Source organism: Herpailurus yagouaroundi, unplaced genomic scaffold (genome assembly GCF_014898765.1).
Source record: "Herpailurus yagouaroundi ecotype Mexico unplaced genomic scaffold, PumYag 203, whole genome shotgun sequence".
In the NCBI taxonomy this organism is placed as follows: domain Eukaryota; kingdom Metazoa; phylum Chordata; class Mammalia; order Carnivora; family Felidae; genus Herpailurus; species Herpailurus yagouaroundi.
The window spans coordinates 18,100,846-18,114,337 of record NW_024412434.1 but is presented as its reverse complement, the minus strand read 5'-3'; the positions used below and the strand labels follow the sequence as shown (position 1 = coordinate 18,114,337).

The 13,492-nt window shown below is 45.3% G+C and overlaps 1 long non-coding RNA gene across 1 annotated transcript in view; it reads left to right on the top strand.

The window, feature by feature from the left end:
- LOC121014758 (uncharacterized) overlaps positions 1–12,299 on the top strand; it is a 20,813-nt gene extending 8,514 nt beyond the window's left edge. The window contains exon 3 of the long non-coding RNA XR_005783410.1: positions 12,058–12,299. This is a non-coding gene — a long non-coding RNA (uncharacterized LOC121014758). The remainder of the gene's footprint in view (positions 1–12,057) is intronic.
- The last annotated feature ends 1,193 nt before the right edge of the window (positions 12,300–13,492 follow it).

Below are 13,492 nucleotides of genomic sequence, written 5' to 3'. Positions count from 1 at the left end.
CTGTCTCTCTCTCTTTCTCTCTCTCTCTGCTCCACCCCTACTTGGACTGTCTCTCTCTCAAAATAAATAAATAAATAAACTAAAAAAAAAAAAACGTAGTGGATAGTGATATATCTTATAAAGTCTATTTGGGGTTTACTTGTGGAATTAAGGTCAGTGTCACCATAATGAAAATCAGCGCAAAAAAGTCTTTCAGAAATCATGTCCAAACATTTGGGAGCACCTTAGATATGAAATAAAATGGCAATAAGGACGTGTCATAATAAAATAAAAGTAGCCAGTAGAATATTTCATCTTACTGTGTCAATTTTATAAATGTGAAATGAAGCAAAAGGCCCTGTCACAGAAAAATGATTTTCAAAATCCTGAAATTACTTCATTCAGTTCAACAGGAAGTACACAGAATCTCTCTATCGATCAAGATGTTTTGTGTGACTCATGTTTTATAAGACAATGATGAAAAACTATAAACTAGAGTTTGTTCAAAAAGCAACTTCTAGAATTTGCCTTCGATTCACTGTTAATACGTCTCTATATCGGCCTTTGACACGATTGTGTCTTCCTCATCTCTCAGAGGCCCCCTCTAATAAATCTGAACAAATGGGTGAATGAGCAAATGGCAACTAAAACTGAGATACCAGGAGACTATAACTCATGGAGGGGGGGAAAAAAAAAGGATTCGGGAGCCATTCAGACTGAAAAGAGAAAATTCTAGAAAAAAAAAATTAACAGGAAGAACTAGAACCAAAAGGATTTTCTGATTAACCCCCCAGCTAATTATAAGATTTAATTACCCAGAAGAACCTAGTATCTCTTCATTTTATTTGAGATTTTACTGTGTTTAAAATGATGCTGTCCAAGCGTTCTTATTAATATTGAATGAAAGTGGAAGAGAATTGGCTAACTGAATTTCCTGAGCTTAGGTAAACCGTAATTAGGAAGCGTTAGGAGAGTATCCCAAGAGACCTATCCATCTCAAAATGGAGCGATAGAATTACAGATGAAATCCGACAAGGAAACAGCACTACGTAATCATCCCTGAAAATACGAAACACAATTACTGGAATGTGGTGCCGGGTTCTACGCAGCGCACTCAATCGCGTCACGTCTCATTCCATGCACCTCCAGAGCAATAACCCTACTCAACAAACCTCAACTCCCGATTACATTAAAATCTACCAATCTCCTATCTGCCATTCGCAATTTCCTATCTGATAGAATGTGCTGCTGTTATTTCACTTAAAATCTGGAATAATCTGAACCTGCTTCAATCAGAGCTCCTGCGTCTGGGTATGGATTTGGGGGGAGGGGGGTTGGATGTTTACTTTTAGCTTTGCTGTCTTGCGTCCGAGCCTGGAAGACCTCCTGGGCGCTGCCTGCCAGACTCGGAAAGGACCATTTCAGGCCACTTCTGAGAGGACCTCTTTCCCGGGGCTCAGGTTCTCCTTTAAAGTGCCTTCCCTCTGGGGGCTATTTCCTCTTGCTTGTTAACTAGTTCCTACTCCCATTTCCTACTCATCCGAAAAACTAGTCTCTGTGAATAGGATCATACATGGCAATGAGTTCTAATGAGTTTTTAATGTATTGCACTTCACAGTGAACGAATTTGCATTAAAAAAAAATGCTTTTGGGGCGCCTGGGTGGCGCAGTCAGTTAAGCGTCCGACTTCAGCCAGGTCACGATCTCGCGGTCCGTGAGTTCAAGCCCCGCGTCGGGCTCTGGGCTGATGGCTCAGAGCCTGGAGCCTGTTTCCGATTCTGTGTCTCCCTCTCTCTCTGCCCCTCCCCCGTTCATGCTCTGTCTCTCTCTGTCCCCAAAATAAATAAACGTTGAAAAAAAAAATTAAAAAAAAAATGCTTTTAAAGAGGTCTTCTTCTGTCCCTAAGTCCAACCCCATTTGCAAGGAGAGCCCCCGCTGTGGTCTAGGCTGAGTACTGCCATCGCTTTGAGCCTCTGGCAGTGCTCTGGCCCCTCTGGCCTCCCTAGTCCCCACAACCCAAGTCCCTCAACCCAAGTCTCAACTTCCGACCCCACTACCAAGGGACAGATTGGCCTTTCCCGGTTTTCACCTTAGGGATCCCTCTCGGTCATGGCCAGCAATCACTGTGACTACCCTCACATCACTGACATCTGGCTCCTGTCGCCCTGGACAATAGCTGCCCTCACCCAACCCCCAGCTCTAGCCTCCCGGAGCCTCACACCATCCCACCCACCCACCAGTGGCCAAGCCAGCCCCAGCCCCTCTTGACGGGCTCAGAGAAATTAGTAATCCAATCAAGGGTGCTAAAGTGGGAACTGAGACTCTGGAGCAGCCCCAAATGTTGGACAGAGAGGAGCTCAGGCCCATGGGAGCCCCCATTCGCCCATTAAGTGTCAAGCAACAGGCCTGACGAGGCCACGCACAGGGATGACCCTGAGTGGGGACCGATGTGCTATGAATCCCTAATGTGAGCCTAGGGGCTCCATCCACTGCTACATCAAAAAGGCTGCATCAGTTTGAAACTGCGTGTTCCCCAAACACAGGCCTTTTAGGTACTTTGCCTGCAAGAACTTTACAGGAATGGGTCTGTAATCAACGTAAGTGCATATTAACGCCACAGAATCAAGGAGAAGTTCAGATAAAGGCACATGCAGCACTAGCGTTTTCGTTATCTAACACACCTCTTTTTTCAATTCTATCAAAAATGGAATCTGTTCTATTTATTCTATCCACTGAATGCATTTTTTTTAATTCAAGAAACACAATATTCAGAATAATTACTTTTATTACAGCCATGGGTTTTTCCTTAGGCAATGAACGATTCCATCTAATTCAGCTGCTTATTATCTTTTTTTCTCAACTCCTGTATTTCTTTCCCAGTAATAACATATATTTTCTCAAGTTTTAAAATCTCTTTATTAGACACAATTGAATGTAATTTGGGATTTACAAGTCTTATCACATTCTGCTTCTGCCTGAGCGATTCTGAACACAGGAAGTACAGACTGCATGTATTTCTTCAGAGTCCCTCTAACTTTTTGCTTGAGATTTGTGAAAAAAAAATTATGGTTCTTGGACATCTTTTCATCTAGTCACTGCTGCAGCATCTGGAAAACACCAGGAGCCTTACTTATCCAATGCCCCACTCTGACACTTCTCACTTACAGGGTTGTTTGAAATGGGCCATTTTGCCAAGGGGGTTGGCCACACAGCTAAAACTAAGGAGAACCAATAATTTTGGATGCAACGATTCATCCATTCATGAAACCTATTTTACGTGCTATCATTTACATATTGTGATTTTGCTCATGGGTGTGAGAGCTAGAATGGAGGGCCTTAAGGAAATCGAGATATATTATATCCATTGTATTACTTTAGTTTACCAGCCTGATACCTCCACTTACCGTGTAGCAAGTATTTTCACTCGATATTCAGAATAATCCTGTGAAGTGAGTATTTCTATCACCACTCTCATATACCAGATAGAATTTATTGCTGCTAATTTTAATACGTTCTACTCACTTACGCCAGTATTCTCCCTGCAATCGTTCTTTAATCCCTGAAAGCATTGTGAATTCCCTTGCCTCTCTCTCTCCGTTGCCCTCGCCTGGAAAATTCAGAGCCCTGAATAGACCCAACTCTCTGCCATCTGGGCCTGCCCCCAACCAGCCAAATCCTGCTGGAGAAAAAAAAGCACACAATTCCAGTGAATGAGTGCACTTCAAATTTGGCTCTACAAACTTCAAATTGATTTCTGGCAGTCCTATTTCCCTAATAAATTTCAATCTCTTTTAAAATCATTAGTTCATTTCTTCTCTGCTCCAACCTCCCTAGCCCCCACCTCTCCATTCACCTCAGCTCATACTTCAGTGAGGAAAAAGAAGCCCACAGAGGGCCCTGCTTTCAAACACCTTCTACTAGATCTAAAACCTCTCGGCTTCTGTGCCTCTCTGTCTGCCTGGCCCGCCATCACAAAATACCTCAGACTGGGTGGCTACACCGACAGGCATTTATTTTCTCACAGTTCTAGAAGCTAAACGTCCAAGATCCAAGCATCAGGCTTGGTTTCTGGTGAGACTTCTCTTCCTGGCCTACAGATGGTCACCTTCTCACGGTGTCCTCACAGGGCCTTTTCTCTGTGTGCACACACATGCAGAGAGAGTTCTCTGGTATCTCTTCCTCTTTTTCTAAGGACACCAGTCCTATTGGATTAGAGCAATGCCCTTACTTCCTCATTCAACCTTAACTGCTGCTCTAAATACTTGCACGTTGGGCATGAGGGCTTTAGCATGTCAATTCTGGTGAAGATACAAATCAGTCCCTATCAGAGACCATCTTCTTTGCTTACCATGAATTACATCAGAAGAATGTCTCTGCCCCTATCAAAAGCCAACAGCCCCCCTCTCTTGCTCTGGATCCCCAGCCCTTACCACCTTTGTAAGAATATCATTGATGGGGCGCCTGGGTGGTCATTTAAGTGTCCAACTTAATCTTGATTTTGGCTCGGGTCACGATCTCACAGTTCGTGAGTTTGAGCCCCGTGTCCAGCTCTGTGCTGACAGTGCGGAGCCTGCTTGGGATTCTCTCTCTCTGCCCCTCTCGTGCTCCAAGTAAATAAATAAACAAAAACAAAAAAAAGAAACGAACATCACTGACCCACTCGCCTCCCCTTTCCTGTGCACAACCAGTGTCTGCCCCTCTCTCCCTTGGGTCGTTCTTGCAAGCGTTCTGACATGCTCCTCCCGGACTCACAATCCCTCTCCATCTCCTAGCTGCCTTCTCTGCCCCCCCTTCAAACAGTTCCCCCAAGCACCGTCTACATCACTGCTTGCCTCTCCTCAATGATGTTTTCACTCACCAAAACCACTCAAATCTGGCTAAAACTGTTTGCCTCAAAAGCTCCACAACATCCCAACATGCTCCAAAAGTTAATGGAAACAACTTACTTCACTCAATTGTTCAGTTGACCACTCTCTTCCCCCAAAATTCTCTTCTTGCTGGAGCCATGCTATCACACTCTCTTGGGTCTTTCTGCTCTGCTTCTCCTCCTCTTTCGAACCTCTACATCTTGGAGCGCCCTAGAACTCGCTCCTGTATCATTTGGCATCATCATCTCTTGCCCAGCTACTTCTAACCCTATGTGATTTCAACCCTGTTTCCCGGCTTTCCCTGCCTCTCTGACGGTGACACACAAATTTATATGTGCAGCTCTGACCTCCCGGCTGAGCTCCAGACTCATTTATATGGTCCAAATGCCTGACAGCTCCTCTTGGATGTCTAATGTTCTTGTCATATGAGGTATATCCAAAACATAACCCTTGACTTTCTTCTCCCTTTTCCAGACTTTCCCATCTCAGTAGATGGCAATGAACTGCTCACACCACAACTTTTATCACCCTTGACTTCTCCCCTTCCCTGATCTCCTACTTCCAGTCTTTGGCAGTTCGGCCTCAAATCCACCTCCCTCTCTGTATCTCTAGCCCAAGGCACCTCATCTCTCCCCTGAACCGCACACAGCCTCCTAACTAGTCTTTCCGCTTCCATTCCTGCCCCACTGCCATCCATTCTCATGCAGCTACCAGAAGAATCTGTTACAAACTTACATCAGATATTTCGTCTTTCCCTTACGCAAAACCCCTCCGAGATTTCACTGATCGTTGGAACAAAACTCAAAATCATCACCAAGGCTCGCGTCCTACATTATCTAACTGAGCAGACCTCTCTTCCTACTCTGCCCCGTCTCCCTCACCTCCCCAGCCCCATTCTTTCTGCTTCTCAAACATGTCAAGGTCAGGGTCTATGTACCCACTGCTCCCTCTGCCTTGAACACTCTGGCCCGTCATGCAGGTCTTAACTCAAACGTCAGCCCCTCAAAGTGATTTTTCCGACGCCCTGTCTAAAGCAGACCCTCACCCGTCCCCAGCACTGACTTTCTATTTCCTTCATACTGCTTATCACAGTGAACTCCAAGAGGGGAGAGTTTCGGTCTGCCATGCTACGTTCCCTGCTCTGTCGTCAGCACCAAGCCCACAGCTGGCATACAATGAAAAGTCACTGAAAGAATGAAATTGGTCACACGCACTCTCTCTCTCTCCTCCAGGACGCCAAAGGAAACCCATAATTGCCTTCCCCAATCCTCCATTTGTCCCCACCCCATCTATCTCCTAAGGAGAGCTCTCTCAGCCAGACTGGTCCGGGGCTCTTTGTACATCAGAGTCAGAGAGCTGACAGAGAATTAATAGAGGAAGATAGAACCTGAAAGGCTTAGGAAGGGAAAAACTTGGGAGAAATCGGCTGTCAGTCAAAAATACTAAAGAATAGAGGTCTGAGTGAAGAGATGGGGGAGGAAGCAATGGGAAGGAGGGGGAAATGCATGTGGTCTAGACGTAAGCGAGCGAGTTCTTTCCCCACTTGTCAAATCTGACTCTCGGGAAGGAGTGAGAGACAAAAAAACCGAGAAGAGTCAATAGGATACGAACAGCAGAGCTGAGGATTCTGAATTGAATCCCTTTTTATGTATTTTAAGAGGAAGGAAAATAAGAATGCATTTTTTTTTTTTTTTTTTTTTTTTTTTTTTTTTGGATATTGAATCGTGCTTCCTCAAATACCAGTTTGGAGCTGAACTACACAGGCCCATGATTTCCAAAGGGAAGAAAATAAAGTTCTGAAATTGTGTGACAAGACCACAGTCATTCAGTTAACAGTGGCAAAATGAGGAAGCCAGGACTCTTGCCTTCAGGGCCCAGGTTTCTATGCCTAGGCCACCTCCGTCCTTCCAAAATAAGAAATGAGGTTCAGTGCACGGGCCTTGTTCCTAATCAACAATGTGGCCTCCTTCTGTTACTTCCTTTCTAAATGCTCACCATAATTTAAGTCAAGCTCTCCAACTCATGCTTTCCAAAATATATCTTTATCCCCCCTCCAAATATCGAAACAGCATCGGTTCTATTTTTCGTTTTCTATCACCTCTCCTCTGTGATTCCTAAACCATTACCAGGAGTGGGCATCCAATTCCATGTGTAAAGAACACTAAGTTCCTAGCAGATAATCTGTCTACATCTGGAGAAGGGGATTATTTAAAGTGACAAGGTGATCTCTGACCAGCTCTTCACCTGTCTTGGGTTTCCATTCTTCTTTCCTGTGAGAGGTTTCCTACTGGAAGATCATTGTCCTTGAAAGAAGCTGGAAATGAGAGTGGAATGGAGTTCTGATTTCCCCACCTTCAGGGAACAGGATCCAATCGGCCTCAAACACAGAACATATCCTTTTCTCATTCTTGCTGAAAACATGGCTATGGAAACACATCAGAGGTCATCAGAGGTCACCGTACTCCAGCCTTTTCGTGACCTACCCGCAGCGCATCTTTGCGGAATGCCCTTACTTTATCCTTCCATCCACCTTTCCCGGGATCTGAGGTCATGCAGTCATCCACAGTCTAAGTGCACCTCCCAAAATTTTCATTTGCATTTCAGTCATCAGAATGAGTGGCCTTCCCGCATGGCAACCCTTAAGCTACACACCTGTTTTCTAAACAGAGGAATGAGACTGTGAGATGATAACTATGATATAGACAGTTTTCTTTAATTGTTACCTCAATGACTGAGAAGCTGAAATATTTTGGAAAACAGAGCACATTTTTCTACGATGGTGAAGTCATGTGAATATTGGTGCCACTTGTGATCATCCCGCAGAACTCTCTCTGAGGGTCATCCCGAGAACACGCACGGATGAATACCTCTCGGAGCCAATTTAAGTGCTTCCATATTCAAGTGCTGTGAAATGAGTGCTCACGCGTGTAGAGGACGGTACGGAATGCGACACAACCCTTCCGTCGGGACCATGGTGTCCACCCTTCCCGCTGCTGGGACTGCTGTCTGCTGAGGGCCCACCTGGATCCTTCCCCAGGAACAACACTCGGGAAGGATCTGCCTCCTCCAAGGTCAAGTGCCCTGGAAGGCAGATGCCTCCTACAACCAATCAGTGCCCTTCCCTTTACCTCAATTCAGAGAAGCCAGTTTCCCAATCTGCAGCCAAGGCCTCCATGGCAAGTGCATCAGGGTCCAAATCCTCCCATGTCTCAATTCTGCTTCCTTCATTCCTTCAGCAGCGTGGTTCCTGAGAGCACTTCCCTGCACACAAATCTCCATCCCAGAGTCTACTTTTCAGGGCATCCGATGTCTAACAATCCCTAATACAGTAGAAATTACATAGTATGTACTTTAATTCATCTGTGCTCGTCACTAGTATGCTAAAAAAATCAGGTATATAAACTGTCCAATTAACTAGCCCTGAATGAGCAAGATCCAAGAAGTAAAAAGATGAATACAAAGTTAGAGCACATTATAAACTGAATTTTATTTCTTTTCTGGGACATTTTCCACAGGTATAACCCTCAAAGTATTAAAAAAAAAAATACCTTGGAAGAAAGCTTACATTTGAAATGGTCAACTATTCTAAAACTTTTGTGAATTATCATTTTTTAATTTTTTTTAACATTTATTCATTTTTGAGAGACAGAGAGAGAGAGAGAGCATGAGAGGGGTGGGGGCAGGAGGCAGAGAGAGAGGGAGGCACAGAATCTGAAGCAGGCTCCAGGCTCTGAGCTGTCAGCCCAGAGCCCGATGCGGGGCTTGAACTCACAAACCGCGAGATCATGCCTGAGCTGAAGTCGGACGCTTAACCGACTGAGCCACCCAGGGGCCCCGAATTACCATTTTTAACGTTCAGTTTATGCTCTGGGTTATCATTTTGCCTAAAGCAACTCCCCACAATAGTAATTAAGAGGTCTTTTTTCCTTTTTAACGGCCACAATTTAGCCAGTCCGAAGCAATTATGAAAGATCAGAAAAACAAAATTTAGATATCACTTTTTGTCTTCCTACAATACCGATCTCCTCTTTACCAAATGGTAGCCAACAGCTGCTTTCACCATTAACAGCAGATAATGTACTACTCCATGGCAAACACAGCCGTCAATAATTCTGTTCCTCCCTTACCGCCATCCCCGGGCTCAAGTGAAAATACATTGATGTCGTTATGGCTCTCGACACATTGATTAATCAGGTAATACACATTCTAAACACTTAGTGAAATGGACTGTAAAAAAACTATTTTACTGACTCTCAGGGGCAACGATTTATCTTCTCTTACTCTAACAGCAGTGCTGTATCTGTGTCTTTGCAGTCAGTGGTACTTAAAAATCATCTGAAAATGCGTGGGCTTTGTGGATTCAACATCATATAAAGTTCACTGAATTTGGCTAAAATTTTCAAAAAAAAAAAAAATTAAATGGACAACACAAAGCATGCTAAGACCCAGAGACGGGAACAAGAGAAAATATTAGAAACTGTTTGACAATATGGACCGGACAGGATGATGGACAGTGTTAATTTCACTCCGAATCCAGCCCACTGGAAAGTGATGACGATCCCTTTCAACACAACAGGAAATAAATGCGCACGGAAGCAATTCTTAATAGAATACTGTTGCCATTCATCTGGTAGTACCAGAGCCAACAAGACACTCAGAGAGTGTTTGGTAACAACAACAAAAAATATGTGCCTGATATATTATGCAGCCAAATTAGCAAGCAATTAGATAGAAATATTGAAACTGCACCAGAAGCAACTGCCATCCTAAAACTCCCTCTGTATCCAAACAAGTAAGCGGAAGCTTGCGAAATTTACTGAATTTACAACGTCTCGTTCCTGTTTTCCAAATCCTAATAATCATCTCCCCAGGGAAAACGTTTTCAAATCTTCCAAAGTGGGTCCCCTTCCTCTATGTTTTCACAGCACCGTATTTCTTTTCCTTCATATAACTTGATGTTGTTGGTTCTGTGGTTAATGTGTCCCTACGCCAACTGGACTGCCAGACCCCACGACTGGAACCCTGAATGCCTAGTGCTGTGTATGATACGTTACAGGTGCTCCACGTATACATTTTAAATGAATAAATGACATTCTTGACACATCAGCGATTTTCTCCATTTTTCCAGCCTCGTTTTGGTTGTCACTTGCATATCTCTAGACACTGACTCTCTCTTCTGCTCCAAGTCTGATGAGAATACAATAGCAGACAGCATCCCTAGAACAATGTGACACTTACAGGAAAAGGACACATTCCTCCTACCCCTTTTGTTCTGTGTACACGAAAACAGACTACTTGTTAAAGTGCATTTAGGTACCTGTGATGGGTCCCGGAATACATAAGCAATAATCTTAAGGGAAATTTTACATCTTTGTCCAAAATCGTCTTCGGAACAATACTATGTATTCTACACCAAGCCCTTTATAAATAAGCAGGAATCACAGATATTAGTGGAGTATTATAATCATAGGTATTAATTAACTAGCACCATGCTCCAGTTATTAAGAAATTATCCAACATCAAGAACAGAGATATAACATCTTCCCATTGGATTCTTTTTCTTTATGTTTATTTCTGAGAGAGAGTCAGAGTGTGAGCTGAGGGAGGGCCAGAGAGAGAGGGAGATGCAGAACTCGAAGCAGGCTCCAGGCTCTGAGCTGTCAGCACAGAGCCCGACGTGGGGCTCGAACTCACAAACCGTGAGATCATAACCTGAGCTGAAGCTGGACACTTAACAGACAGACACCCAGGCGTCCTTCGCATTGGATTCTTTTGTCCAGCTCTGGTGGTTCTCACACTTTCTAGCTTCTGGCTTTGGAGTGACATTCCCTCCATCACCCCCCACATCACACTTTATACTGATATCTTACCTTTAGTGACTTTGACAGCATTATTCCCAAGTTCTGCTTCTGCCTAACTGTCACTGTGACAGACACCATATTGCAGCCCTGACCGCAACCCCCCCAATGGTGCATGTGTATGAAGCCTGTCATCTATTAATGGACTTACGATTTTAACCTTATTGTCAATTACGGAAGAGGAAAAATTGCATTTTCATGATACATTTTGAGAGCCACTTCGACACATCTTAATTCCCTCTCATTCCATTCAGTCATCGTTATTTCAACATCCCCATTTTTTTTTTTTTACTTATAGCTTTGTACCCATCAGACATGGATTTTGTTTTTCAGTTTTTCTTTTTAGAAAGAAAAAATATATATAATATCAGCAGCGTAGGGATCTAAAGAGCTGCCTCACCCTGCCACCAGCTATTTGAGATTCAAAACTAAGAGTAACAGCCTAGGAATGAAAACAGAATGACTTTCGGAAACCACGGAAGTTACTGAGTTTCCTGCACAGAAACACTCTGCTGGCAGGACCGGCTTGCGTGACTACAAGCGGTTGATTGTGTTCTTAGTTCTTAGTCTGGGTTCCCCCAGAAGCGGACCAGGAGACAAAAATTTAAATGTGAAAAGCACGCTTGAAAGAGGGCTTCAGGCAAGATGGGAAGGGAGTGAGATGCTGTGGCATCAGGCCCCACATTAAGGCCCTGTATTATGTGGGTCTTGATGACGAGGGGTCCCAAGGCAAGCCGAGGGCAAAGCACAACCTAACGACACCCCTGCCCCCAGGTGAGGTATGTGTGACCTTCCTCGGGCACTCCTGGCCACCCAAGAGCAGAGGAAAGGAAAGCACATCAATGGTTAACTGATAGAGACCACCGTCGTGCAGGACGGGAGTCTCCATGGGTTTACAAATATCTTAGGAAATTGCAAGAAAAAGGCAATCTTATCAACAGCCTAACTTCCAGAAACCCACAGACTCAGTTTCCTGGAGCCCTAACATCACCCTCCCCTCCACAGTGACGTGGTGAACACAGGCAAGAAGAAAATGTAAATAACATTAAATTTCTTGATAGCCTGCAGCCCCGTTGACATACACTTGAGGCAAAAACAGAGTATAACATTCCTCCAGGAACCCCCTACCACCTGAATGTTAATACTTTGCTACAGGGAAAATTAACTAGCTCAATAAGGCAAGGCCTCGGGTATCTTACGAGTCCTCTTTAACATACGAAACCTCCCTTTTTCCTTACCCCCCGCCAACTCTCAGGTGTATTATCAGTCACTCCTCACAGCCCCAGCGCAGCTCTTTCTGCAACATGGGTCCTGTCCCCGGGTTTAATAAAATCACCTTTTTGTATCACAGACATCTGAAGAACTCTTCCTTGGCCATCAGCTCCAGACCCCCGCCACTGTTACAGAACCTGCTCTGGACCACCCTGTAGAAGAGCCAAGCGGTACTCGGAGATCTTGGAAGGCAGGAGGTTTATTTCACACCGGTGGGCTCAGAGGAGATCACTCTCCAGAGATCTGAGCCCCTAGCATAAGCAGAGGGAACGATCTATAGTCTGTTACTTCCACATTTCGCATTAGTAGTAATTTGGCGCACGAGGCAAGCATGGCAGGAAGAAGAACCTGGAAAGGGAGTCTTTGGCTGGGGTCTGGAATTTCCCTATCAGTCCTGTCGGCCATCTTACAGCAGATTTCTCCCTAACACCACCACCCCAAAGTGGCATCACTGACTTCTGGGGAAAACTAGGAGGGCCCTGGATGGCCTAACCACAAGCTCTTCTCTCCACTCTGCTCCCACAGACCAGGCCCCCTGACTTGTCACAGGACCAGGCACAGCCTCTGTCTATCCCTTAGTAGTGGGCTTTAGTCCCCCACCCGCCCACAGAATCACTCCCAACAGATCACATCCTCCTGCAAGAACCAATGGACACCCCGCCCTCTTGTTCCTACAACGCCTTCCCTGGTCCCGCGGTCCTGTTCCCGAGTGCGATCCCCGTACAGTTCCACGCGGCAGGCAGTGTCCTCTTCCAAGGCTGCGAGTCCGTGTAACTCACAGACTAAGGTTGGTCCTGATTGTCCGTGTCCCTCTCATGGGTCTGGCCATCTCCATCACCCTATGGCAGGAGCCTCTTCCTCACCAGTGGGGACGAATAGGAGAAAATTAAAACAGACACAGAAGGAAATATAGCTAATGAAAAGTGCCTTGGCAGGTTACTACTTAGAGCTGCTGGGTATCTGTCCTAAGACCCTCTCGAGAGTTCTGGGGGCCAGAGTAGAAATACCAACCCGGTGTGCTGAAAGAGCTAACTTTGCCAGGTACGGTTGAGGGCTGCCCCTGGGGCATTCACCTCCCACACCAGACACGGGGAGGCTCTGCCAGCCAGAGCAAGCCCTGAGGCAAAGATGCAGAGCCGGCAGGTGGGGCTGCTGGCAGGACAGCTGTGAGGGGGTACGGGCAGAGGCCCCTGGAGCAGTGGGAAAGAGCAGTGGTCCATTTGGCCAAAATCCTGTTAGCTCCCAAGTTGTTCTGCAAAATTCACTAATCCGCACATCTTTTGGCACCAATAAAGCTCTAGGGAAGAAAAGAGGATTGGTAAAGGGAAAAAAGAAAAACGTTGATGGTCTGATAGAGTCGCTAATTCACTTCTCTACCCACGAGCAATCAGGAACGACATCTTCTTGGCTGGGGCTTCTCAGACTCTAGCACGTATCAAGATCACCTGGAAGGCATGGGGCTCAACTCCAGAGTCTCTCCTCAAGCAGGCTGGTGGGAGGCCTGAGAGCTCGCA